Source organism: Grammomys surdaster, unplaced genomic scaffold, assembly GCF_004785775.1.
Source record: "Grammomys surdaster isolate TR1022 unplaced genomic scaffold, NIH_TR_1.0 332278, whole genome shotgun sequence".
Classification (NCBI taxonomy): domain Eukaryota; kingdom Metazoa; phylum Chordata; class Mammalia; order Rodentia; family Muridae; genus Grammomys; species Grammomys surdaster.
The window spans coordinates 1-11731 of NW_021627537.1; the positions used below are offsets into that span (position 1 = coordinate 1).

The 11731-nt window shown below is 51.8% G+C and overlaps 1 long non-coding RNA gene across 1 annotated transcript; it reads left to right on the forward strand.

Moving 5' to 3' along the window:
* The first annotated feature begins 3833 nt into the window (after window positions 1-3833).
* LOC114616485 lies at window positions 3834-6650 on the forward strand. Its single transcript, XR_003710639.1, has 2 exons — window positions 3834-3962; window positions 5811-6650. It is a non-coding gene; the product is annotated as an uncharacterized LOC114616485 (long non-coding RNA).
* The last annotated feature ends 5081 nt before the right edge of the window (window positions 6651-11731 follow it).

Below are 11731 nucleotides of genomic sequence, written 5' to 3' on the forward strand. Positions count from 1 at the left end.
CTCCCTCCCTCCCTCCCTCTCCCCTCTGTCCCTCCTTCCCTCTTCCTTCCTTTCTTCCTTTCTTTCTTTGGTTTTTCAAGACAGGGTTTCTCTGTGTTGCCCTGGCTTTCCTGGAACTCCCTCTGTAGGCCAGGCTGGCCTCGAACTCAGAAATCCTCCTGCCTCTACCTCCCACATGTTGGGATTAAAGGCGTGCACCACCACTGCCCAGCTGGAGCTGTGTTCTAAGGAAAGTCCCAGCTAGCCTCCATCAGGTGGCTTGTGCAAAGATTTCAGAGAAGGTGGCCAGGCAGGCTTTATTTAGTCTTGAAGGAACAAGTCTTATGGTCCCTCCTCTAGTGAGGGGCTTGAGGTCTAAGGATGCTGGGGCAGCATGGCAGAAAACACCCCAGATGTGGTTGATGCTTATCAAGCTGTGAGCCCTCAGTCAGCTGGGATAGGGGTCCCCCCCGCCTTTAAGACCTGGCACCACATCCCCCCTTCACTGGATGTCCTTGGGCACTTTGGAAGCTGGAGCCTAATGCCCTCTTGATGAAGTTAAAGGATTGTTCTGGGAAGGTCCCTGGTCTCTGGGGCTGTGCTGTGAGGCCTTAGGGCCTCGCTTCTTTTAAGTCCGGGTGATTAGAAAGCAGAAGCATGAGGGACCTGGGCAAGTTTTTCACTTGCCAGCACCTGGTTTCTTATCTATTAAAACGGGCTCTAATCCAGTCCATGCGGCTGACCTGCAGAAGGGACTGTGCCCTCTGCTCAGCTCAATCAGCAGTGGCTTTTATCATAGACACCACTTGCCTGAGGCTTGGAGTAGTAGGACAACCCCCTCTTCCTTGCAGGAGAGTGATTGGATAATGGCCTGGCCAGGTGACACTCTGGTTTGAACTTGGGGGAACTCTAGAATGCATGGGGCGGCACAAGTGGGATTCCTGGGAGTTTACCATCTCCTTTTCTGCTGTCATGGAGGCAGTGCTGAAAATTTAGCATTCATAACATGTTCTTGGGTGTGGGGGGGAGAATGTAGCCATTTCCTGGCCAGACAGAGGTAGCAGAGCGGCTGCAATCCTTGCATTCCCGAGGCAGGTGCTACTTACTATAAACCAGTGTTTGTTTCTGTCTGATAACCACGGGCCTGTCTGGAAGAATGGGGCTCCCCTGCTGGAGTGGCTCATCAGTTGCTCTTCATGTAGGGCACCCCAAGGCTCAGTGAAGAAGGTTGTACTTGCCTTGCAGTCAGGGGTTGGGTCAGGCTAGAGGACTGTAGTTAAAACCAAACCAAATTCCCTCCTGACAACCTGTGTTCAGGGCCTCCTGAGGCCCACCCGGTCCCCACCACAGAGGTTGTGGTGGGGGCTCAGAGCACCCACCTGCTGGTCTGTGGCCATGGTCTTTTTTAGGCCTGGGTTTATCTAGGCAGTCTTGAAGTTTTCTGGATCACCAGACTATGGACATCTTTGGTGGTTGGGGACTGTGACACTTTTGCCTATAGCTCCTCTTGGGACTGGCTGACATTTTTCTATTGGGAGAAGTCCCTCCTTCCCCACCTACCCCAGGGAGATAGAGGCAGGGGTTGCTCTTCTGTTCCCTGGAGTGGAGTGTGAGACCACATTTTTGAGCTTAGGGACGGGGGTTGCAGTGCCTCTGGGGACATGGTGACTTCCTGAACAGAGCCTGGGGGCTAATTTTAGTAAGGAACCTTCTGCAAGTATTGATTCCTGTTGAAGCTCCCTTAGGGTGGCCATGTCCCATTTCTAGGTGATTCTTTAATGTTGTGTCTTTTGTTTGCTTTTGGATACTTGTTCTTATAGCTGGGCTGGCTTGGAACTCAGTATGTATAAACCAGGCTGGACTTGAAACAATCCTCCTGCCTCAGCCTGCCAAGTGCTGGGCTTCCAGGCCTGCCCTACCATACCCACTTGACCTCTGGGTGTCTCTGCAGAGGTAACTTTGTTCTTTCATGAGCTACCTGGGTGGGTGTGACCACTGTCCCCATTTCACAGTTCAGGTTGGAGGTATCTGGACAGCATAGTCCAACTCAGATGCGCTGCCCAGGCTGGCCCAGCACTCCACCAAAGCTTCCTGAGCAAGACCCCTGGGTAGAAGCCTGTCACATGGTTCCATGCTTACAGCTCTCAGGACAAGACCCTCCTTGGCTTTTACTGTCCCGAGTTGCTGTCTCTCCCGCTTTCTGACGTAGCGAAACCTCCTGGGCTGGCCCTTGACCCCTGACCCCTGGCCCCACGCCCTACATGCTGAGCTCATACTTGGCAGACCGTGTTCACACCTAAGGCACCCATTGTACTTCACACGCCCGCCGGGCACCTGGCACCCTTTGCACCCATGTTAACCATTAATGTAGCCAAGCTGGTAGCCACAGCAGAGTCTGACTGAGCCTTGTCCCCAGCACTCTGAAGCAGCTACCTGGTCTGGTACTCTGGTGTATGGCTGACCGTTGCTTGGGTCCTTTTGTCTCCTTGGGAGAACAATGGGGAGTGTTCCCCTGCCCAAACTCTCCCAGTCACTCTGGGTGGACTGTGCATTGCCCCCATCATTGAATAGCACAAGGCTGCTGCCGCTACCTCTAGTCTACCCTGGGTGGGTTCAGCACCGCTGTAGCCTCAGTTTCCCTAATGTATGGTGAGACTCGAGGTAGAGATCCCTTAGGGCTGTTCTGGGAGTTGGACTTGGCGCTGGCTGTATGCAGCTCTGCAGCGCTGGGAAGGTGGCTGCTCTCTGGCACATGTTCCAGGTGGCATCAGGATTGGGAGAAGCCGCCAACCACGTGACCCTGCGGTCACTTCGGGAGAGGGCTTGTTGTGCCTGTTTTTTCCTTTCTATCCATGGAGGTGACAATCCTGCCTCCTCACTGGCTGTCTGGACTCTGAGGGAGGTGACCCGGAGGGTTCCCTGGAGGATTCCCAATATGACGTCATGCCGGAATAAGGCAGAGTACGTGCCTCCAAGCTGCCTCCTGGTGCAGCAGTTGATGCGGGCTGGTGGTGGGTTAAGGGACTGCTGGATGGACATGGTGGGGTAGGGGTGTGGAGATGCAGTCCTCTGTTGGGAGCTGTGTGCACCACTCACATGCATGTCTGTGTGGGGGTGGAGTTGGCACACTCATGGCGTGGTGCTGCCGAGAATGAGGCCGTAGTGCTCAGTATCTGGCCAGGACTATGGATGGATTTGCCTGGGGTTCTAGAGTCTGGTATGAACTTTCTGTACCACCTGGAGGTGTGTTGCTGGGTTGGTGTGTCTCTCAGAGACCACGAGTTGGGAGAGTCTCCTCCCTCAGCAAGCTTTGTAGCCAAACTGCTGTTTCTAGCCAAGGCTCCGTTTTCTTACTAACAGCGCAGATACTGGAGTAAAGTAGTACGGTGTTCCGCCGTTCCGCCATCTTTTGTCCAGCTTGCCCTTTCTTTGCTGATGCCCTGCGATCTTTTGGGCAATTATGACTCTCATGTAATCCAAGCTGGCCTCAACACTCTGTTGCCAAAGATAACCTTCAGTTCCCGGTCCTCCTGCCTCCACGTCCTGAGTCCTGGGATTATAGGCTTGGGCCACCACGTTCTTTCAGTTTATATGGGGATGGAACTTGGCTTTGTGGAGAAGCACTCTGGTAACTGAGCCACATCCCTTGCTGTGTAGTCCAGGCCAGCCTTGAGCTTCTGGGTGCTGGGATGGCAGCTGTAGGCCTAGCGTAGGGGTTTATTTTATGGAATCAGACCTGAGCTCAAGGGAAGATTCCTTGGGAAGGTTAGATATCTGAGTCCTGGTTTGGGGTGTGCCAGGCTGGTTTCCCCCTTGGGCACACCGTGTTGACACTGGCTTTTTATTTCTTTGGCAGGTGGCCAAAGTGGAGTATGTCAGGAAGAAGCCAAAATTGAAAGAGGTCCAGGTGAGGTTAGAGGAACACCTGGAGTGTGCATGTGCGACCTCCAACCTGAACCCAGACCATCGGGAGGAGGAGACGGGTGAGTGGCCAGCACTGTCTGTCTGCTGTGTGGGGGTCCTCAGGGGTGTGGGATCTGTTGCTTGAGTGAATGAGTCAGTGGGCCTGGATTTCCCAGCAGTCCACACTGGCCTGCAGAACCAAGAGTCAGGGAAACTGTGCCTGTAGGTGTCACATTCAAGTGGGACCGTAGACACTGGATTCGGGCTGTACCCTGCTGCCGCCCAGGGTCTTGACTTTTCTCCTGCCCAGCACACCTTGTTCACCGCCAGCATTCAGCCAGCCCAGGTGCAGAGACAGACCCGGAAGTGTCTGCACCAGGGCGGATCAGGCTTTCCTTCTGAAAGATAAACAGCTTCAGTGTTTATTGCTGTGGCTTCCCACCCCAGGCCCTCCGGTGGCCACTCACCTTCCCTGCCCTTTCCTTGACAGGAAGGCGTAGGGAATCAGGTAAAAAGCGGAAAAGAAAAAGGTTAAAACCCACCTAAGGCGGCCGACCAGGTAGGCCCTGCCCGCCGGGTGAGCTGGGGGACTCCCTTGCAGAGAGCTGGGTCACAATCAGACCAGCGAACCCCGCTTCCATGGGCCCTGATTGGCTCAAGGTTCTGTGTGCTTCCGGGACTGCTGGCCGGGTCTCCTCGCAGCTACAGCTTTGCCCCTGTCTTGGTTGTTGTTCAGGCGAGAGCGCCTCATGGCGGGAAAGGTGGGGGCTTCTGGTGGTTCTGCTGGAGTTGTCTGGGGAGGCTTCCCCTGCGCTGACCAAGGAGAGGACATACTTTTACAGATGGTGAGGCTTGAGGAGGTTGAAGAGCTAAGGGGCCAGGGCAGTCGGCTTTTGTAACCAGCAGCGACATCAGGAAAGGAGGTAGCGATCAGTGTAGGGCCAGGAGGGGTGGTCCTTTGTACTTGGTGCTGTGGAATTCTATCCTTAAAATTACCCTCAGGACCCATGGTGGCAGCCCCAAGGTGGAAGAGTCCGGGCAGGTAAAGGAGGCCTGTACAGCCTCTTAGGAATGCTTGTTCCGAACCCACCCTGTGATGGCTGTTTTTCCCCGGAAGTGCAGGGAATGTAGGTGGGGCAATGTCATTTCGCAGACCTGTCCTGAGTGTCAGCTTGTCTGGCTCAGAGGGCTGGAGCCTGTCTGGCTGAGCCCTTCCTCCTGGCACACGGGACTAAGGGGCATCCAAGACAAACAGTTATTCTGGGCAAGAGAGTCCTCAGAGATAGGGTGTCTGAGAGCCTGGCTCCCATACGAGTGTGGCTGGGATGCCTGTCTCGGGCATGTGTCTCCTCGGACAGGGCCTTGGGGTTGCTCCATGTGGCTCTGACGGGCCTGCTGCTGACAGGGACCCCCTTCCAGTGAGAGGCAGGTGTCTCAGTGACAACCTGGCACTCCTTGCTTCATTATGGAACTGGGAGGTAGACCTGTGTGATAGCTAATATTTGATCACCAGCACCAGAATAGCCACACAAAGTCATTGCTCTGATTGGTCACAGAGAGCCACATATGGGGTGGCTGGTGGCATCTGTTCTCCCGGATACTTCATGGCCCAAACTGCCAACCTTCAACAAGTACAGGCCTTAGTCTGGAAGAAAGAAAGCTAGGGGAAAGGCCAAAAAGAACTTTCTATGCCTCAGTTTCTCCATCTGTGCAATGGGAGCATGGGTTCTTCTATGAAATGCAACCAGCTTCGTACCAATCCTTAAGTTGGGAAGATTTGATTAATCTTAAGCTGTGGAAATTTTGTTTTTGTTTTTTTAAATTACATATGTCAACCTCATATCTTAAGACATAAGTTGTATGGGGCCAAGTAGCTCTGGTGTTTTCTGTCTGTGGTCATAGCCTCAACTTTTCCTGCCTTCCCACAGATGTGAGGTGAGATGAGCCGGCCGCCCTCTCCCGGGACACGGATGTACGTGGCGTGTGACATTCCTGAACATACTATGTATGGTGCTTCATTGCCAATGTGCGTGCGGTCTTTGTTCTCCTCCGTGAAAAACTGTGTCCGAGGACAAAGAGACAGTGTCCGTTTGTTCAGTGTGACATCAAAGCAAGTACTGTAGCACTCGGAGGGACAGTGAGAAAGCTTCCTTGTCACAGAGAGCGAAAACAAAACCACAAAAAAGAAAAAAACAAAAAAAAAAACAAAAAAAAAATTAAAAAAAAAAAAACAAACAACAAACCACAACCCAACAACAAAAAACCCCACCAGAAGAAACAGAGGCTGAAGCAGGCAGTGGAAGGACCGCCCTGCAGGACTGACCCTCGAGTGGGGGCTGAAGTTGGCCACCACCCTCGATTCTGCCCGTGGGCACAGGTGCTTTTCGCCGAGGACGCCTGGAGCTGCCTGGGATGCTGCCTGCCAGCTCTGCCAGGCACAGGAGCTGAGCAACTGGGGGATGGATGCCCACGGGCCTGGATGCCACCACCTCGCTTGAGTCTGCCTAGGACCTTCCTGATGGCCTTACGTGGAATTTCTTTTTCCTTTTCCTTTTTATTTTATTTTATTTTATTTACACCATGAAGTGATTTAGCTTCTCCTTTTTATTCTCTGCCTAGCTTTTTTTTTTTTTTTATCTCTTGGATGACATTTTCGTTGATAACACACACGAGGCTGCTGTAAGTTGGGACAGCGAGACGGTTATTTTTTTCCTAGCCAAACTAATGAGGTGTATTAAAATAAACATGATATACCTACCTATACATCATTTCTGATGCGCTTCTGCCTTCCTGTGTTGCTCAGCCCCCTTTAGCTTAAGTCATATGAGGGAACTATGGGGGTCATTCAGTTGTGGGTCCCCCCTCTCCCCCAGGGACTGCCCCCCATTGCTAAATGGCTTTTATGGCGGCATGGAGACATGACTGAGATTATTTTATAGTAAGCTGTTGGGTTTCACTGTTAATCAGAATTGTGTGTGTGTGGTTTTCTTGTTTTGTTTTGGTTTTGTAAAGGTGAACTTTGTATTTTTAATATTATCAGTTTATATACCTGAGAGCCTGCTATATATATTTTTTTTTATTTTGAACTAAAAGGAGAAAAAAAATTCAACAAACTTAAATGCACATCGGATGCATCCTGTGGTCCTGTTTGTCTGGTTGCTTCCTGGAGTCGCTCCATCACGTGGTTGATTTGAGGGTGTGAAAACTTGGGGATTGGAGAATGGGGGCTGCCAAAGTGACAGACTCTGCCCTGGGCTGGGCTGCGGAATGGAATGGGGACAGAGCAGAGGGGGCAATGGTCATGCCAGCAAGTTTGAGAACACCGTCTCCGGAGCCAGATGCCAATGAGTGCCAGCCAGCCGTGAGCTGGGTGTTGGACACTGGATGTGTCTACATGGGCAGCTTGTGGCTCAGTGGCCATCAGAGGTCCCTGTTGTCCATAGGCTGTGCTTTCTCCTGGAAAGGGTGGATGCTCTTCCAGAATGGCATGGCTCAGAGGCTGGAGGGCTGCAATGCAGGCCAGGCCTTTACTCTCCTGGCCGATCTACGGGAAGCCACTTGGTCCAGTGTTATGTTCCTTAAATCAGGAGAGCCAGAAGCCTGGTGCTCGTGGGAAATTCCACATGCTATGAGGCCTAGCAGCCCAGACACCCGGGAACTGGCCCATAGGCCTGTTTCGTGGCATCTATTCAATCCCACAAGACAGGGGCCCTGGATCTGGCCCCCACCCCGTTTCCATACACATCCCAGTGAGCTGTGCTGCTTTGGTGAGTTAATGGCCTGCTTTTTTACATGTTGGCCCTAGTGGGGCATTGCTGCTATTGTTTGTCTCTCCCCCAGCACCACCTGTGTGTGGGCTGAGAGCACGGGAGCTCTGAGAGTCCCTCAGCTTCCTATTTTCCTGCTGTTAACTTGTTTGATCCTGTTGCCTTGAGAGTTCCCATGACCTTGAGTGTTGACCTTGATGGTGTTTCCTCTTGTGACCTTAGCTTTCTTTCTGTGAACCCGGTGACTAAATTTTCCTCTGTTAACTTGATCTTTTCCTAGTGACCTTGAGCTCTGATTTTTGACCTTGAGTGGTGCGTTCTGCTTTTCTGTCATGACCTTGGGATTTCTTCCTGGGTGCCTGTGACTTTGAGACTTCTTTCTGTGACCTTGAACTTTGCTCCTTTGAACCTGTGACCTTGAACATTCTTTTTGAAGTCCATGACCTTGAGCTTTCCTCCTGACACCTGGCCTTCTGGATTCTTCCTGTGACCTAGGAATTTCTTCTTCTGGCCTTGAGGTTTCTTCTGGATCTGTGACCTTACATGTTCTCTCCAAAGCTCGTGACCTTGGCATTTACTCCTGAGACCTTTCCACCTTTGCTGTGCTCTTGGTGTTTCTTCCTGAGTTGTGACCTTGACGATTTCTCCTGTGACCTTGGGGTTCTCTCTGAAGCCTAAAACCTTGAGCTTTGTGTCATGATCTTTAGGTTCCCTCCCTTGAGTCCTGTGGTCTTTTTCTGCCCCCACCATATATGTAAGGCAGACCCGATGGCTCCAGATAATCTCTGGTGTCTTCTGTGTCTTTGGGGTGAGCTCTTCCATGGAGACAGTCACTACATTTGCCTGGAGGCCCCACATTTTGTTGTGACTAAAGCTGGGTTTGTGAGCTGTCCTTCCCTTGCTGGAGTCCTCTCTTGGGGCTTCTTCTCCCTGGTCCCTTTCTGTGGCTGGGACGGACTGTGCTGACATAGCAGCTGCCTTCAGCTAGCCAGACCCAGCTCTTGGCAGCAGCAGCAGGTGCAGCTGGACCACTTCCTGGGTTCTCGAGTGCAGTCCCGTAGTCGAGACTGTTTGAAGGGCCATATACCGTAAATGTTGGAGATCTTCTTTCTCTGGCATCTGGCAAAGGCTCCAGGACTGCCCTGCCACTTTTCTCCTCATCGTCATGTTCCCCTAGAATTCTGGGGATGAAAAATTGGCCTTGGTTAAGAGTTACTGTCTTAAAGATGTGGCTATACCCTCAATACCCTGAACCCCCTAGGAGGCTTCCTATGTAGACATCATGGGGACACAGTTTTGGGGGCAGCAGAGGGGATTATGCTGAGGCTGGCTTGCCTCCCTGGCCCCAGGAAATTGAAGCTGTGGCATGTCCCGTGTGATGCGACTCCGGCTGGACCTAGGCTCAAGGGCCCCTTACTAATAAAGCTACATGGTCCAAAGAGACTGAGAGCTGAATTCTCCCAGGAGATAGCCCCAGGAGCTAACACTGCACATCAGAGAAAGCATGGCTTGAGTTTCAGCCTGGAGGCAGGACCCAGTGGGGAACACGTAGGGGTGCTACTTGTATTCATCCACAGCTGGGAGGCTGAGGCATGCAGTTACCCCAAGGGTAACTTTCTTTACTCAGGAAGCCTGGTGTCCCTTAGCCAGGTGCTTTCCCGTTTCACTGAAACAGTCTCCAGGGCCCGGTGAGGCCACGTTAGATGGTGGAGTATATTCAGCCCTGCAGTGTGAGGTTACCAGTGGCTGAGGGGCTTAGGGAGTAAAGATGGGATCTGAGCATGGTCACATTGGATACGTGATGCCCAAATCCTGGGGTGGCAGGGGTGAGGGGGAGTCTCTGGACTGTAGCCAACTTGCAGCTGTATCCGGTCTCAGCTGCTGGGTGCCTTAAAATTAGGTTTCTATTTCTTTGATACAACACCATGACCTAAAGCAACCTGGGGAGGAAAGGGCTTCTTTCAGTTTATGGTTATAGTCCATACAGAGAAGTGAGGGTGGGAAGTGATGCAGAGGCCATGGAGATGTTTATTGCCCCAGGGATAACATCTCTCCGTGTGGATGAGCTTATATCAGTCATCGATCAGTGTACCACAGACCACTCTGGTGGGGGCTATTTTCTAAATCGAGGTTCCCTCTCCTAATTTGACTAGCAAAACACTAGCCAACACAAGGCAAGATCGTCTATGATGCTGCTTTGGGGTTTTGGAGTGGTCCAAGTGCAGTCCCAGGTACCATGCTTATGTTGGATGTTCTACTATAATGCAGCCCAAATCTTAATCACCTTGGAATGCCTCCCTCCCCCCACCTTCCAGAGAGCTGTACCTTTGGGGCTTCATAGTAGGTTTCAGCATCCAAACTGTATATCTAACTAGCAGCCATGTTGTGGTATTTTGTTTTTGGCTCTGATTATGAAGTTTAAAATAGTTTCACTCTTTTAAAAGAATGTTGACTTCAGTAAGAATCTAGGTGGCATGGGATGTGCAGGTAAGCTTCTGGAGGTTGTCGGCTTGGCCAGCCTCTCATACCAGCTGGGTGCATGGTTGTGACTTAGAGCTAGGGTCAGGGGTCTTCCCACAGCAGGCCAGCACCTTTGGGATTGAACAGAAGTGATCTCTTCTGATACCGATGTCCAGGTGTAGGTCTGAAAGGACCCACACAGTACCCTGCTGTATGACTTAAATACCCACTAGGAGCATCCTTGAACGCTTTAGGACTTGTATCCCCACCATCATAAGTGATGGTGGCTTTAAAATGGCTGCCAAGGCTTTGTGAGCCTGTGGAGCTCTTTGAAACACTGGAGACGGCCACACCTTGGTGTGCCCTGTTAGACCCTCCACTGGCTGCTCAAGACCCACATGGACCCATTCCAGGTTTCCATGCCCAGCACTGTGGCCACTCTGGCTTGAGTGTGGCTATCTGGGCTGTAGATTTTTGGAGAATATGTAGACACGTTGGGAGTGTGTTTTGGGGGATGCTATTGGGTACAGTAAGGGCTACTTACAGTATCCACTTCTGTCTTGGGCTGGGGCTGCCTCTGTATTTCCCATCCCCGCCTCCCTCTAGCATCTTGATACCCCACAGCCCTGTGCCTCTCAATCAGACAGACATATCCATGGCGACCAGCTTTCATGCCTTTCTCCATGGACACTCATGATACTTTGAACTTGAGTTATGTCTCCAGGGTAAACCTCTGAGGAGTGGCCATGTCTCTACAACATAGGAGTGCACACTTTGGGATCTGCCTGATCCCCAGTTGTCAGAAAAGGCAAAAGAGGAAGACCATTGTGTACCGCAACTTACTGCCTATCCATCTAGAGATGTTATTTCTGCTGGGGACATGGTTCTCAATGCTGTTACCTGCTTGTTATGTATGACCAGAGTTTCAGGGTCCTGTGAACATCTCAGCTGCAGCATAGAACTGTCCTAACAGTGCTGGAAAAGGTCAGGGGAGGGGATCATGACGGTCTCTGGTCAGAGATGGAAGGCTCCTTACTGGATTCTGGGGTGCATTGGCTTTAGAGCCCCCAAGGCAGAGACTAAAGGATGGATGGGTAAGTGGCTCTCACTGGAAGAAGATTCTAGCAAGGAGACAAACAGCCAGCCTGGGGAAACTGAGTCAGCTTCTGAGGTGTCTCAGAACTGTCTTCCCAAGGGCAAAAGGTATATTTATATACCATTTGGCATGCAGGCTTTGGTGAATTCAGCTTTGTGGTATTCTCAAGGTTCCCTTCCCAGCAGAGGCAAGAAGCGGGGGAAACCCAGTGGTTATCTCTGTAGCCTCCTGCTTGTGGCAGGGCTGAGTGGGGAAAGTCCCCTGGGGCCCAGGGGCTCTCTAGAGGATGATAAACGTCACCTTGAGTGTGTGTGCCTTTTGCACGGCCCATAATTAGCTTTCATGTCATTCTGCTAACATGGCTACCCCTTACTTGAGGACTCTAGCCCATGGGCCCACCTTCCATGGAGCACCCAGACCACAGGCCATGCCTCTGCAGGCCACACCCCTTACTCCTGCCCCTCTCAGCCCCATTGAGGACATTGATGGCTCCTGGCACAGCCTGACCAGAAACCTCTCCAGCTCC